Source organism: Macrobrachium nipponense, chromosome 28 (genome assembly GCF_015104395.2).
Source record: "Macrobrachium nipponense isolate FS-2020 chromosome 28, ASM1510439v2, whole genome shotgun sequence".
Classification (NCBI taxonomy): Eukaryota; Metazoa; Arthropoda; class Malacostraca; order Decapoda; family Palaemonidae; genus Macrobrachium; species Macrobrachium nipponense.
The window spans coordinates 51000796-51001408 of record NC_087217.1 but is presented as its reverse complement, the minus strand read 5'-3'; positions in this window follow the sequence as shown (position 1 = coordinate 51001408).

Sequence of the window (613 nt, the reverse complement as noted above, 5' to 3'; positions counted from 1 at the left end):
CTTCCCATGCACTCTTTAGCCACTCGTCTTCACTGGTTTTCAGATATTGCCCCAGTGCTCTGTTTTCAATGTTGACGCAGTCCTCTATACTTAGTAGTCCTCTCCCTCCTTCCTTTCGTGTTATGTATAGTCTGTCCGTATTTGCTCTTGGGTGTAGTGCTTTGTGTATTGTCATTTGTTTCCTGGTTTTCTGATCTATGCTGCGGAGTTCTGCCTTCGTCCATTCCACTATTCCTGCGCTGTATCTGATTACTGGCACTGCCCATGTGTTTATGGCTTTTTATCATATTCCGGCGGTGAGTTTTGACTTGAGTATCGCCTTGAGTCTCTGCATATATTCTTTCCTGATCGTGTCCTTCATCTCTTGGTGTTTTATATCTCCTCCTTCCATTATTCCCAGGTATTTGTATCCTGTCTCATCTATGTGTTTGATGTTGCTCCCATCTGGTAGCTTTATCCCTTCAGTTCTCGTTACTTTGCCTTTTTGTATGTTGACTAAGGCGCATTTTTCTATTATTATTATTATTATTATTATTATTATTATTATTATTATTATTATTATTACTATTATTATTATTATTATTATTATTCAATGCTCAAGATCCAGTTCGAT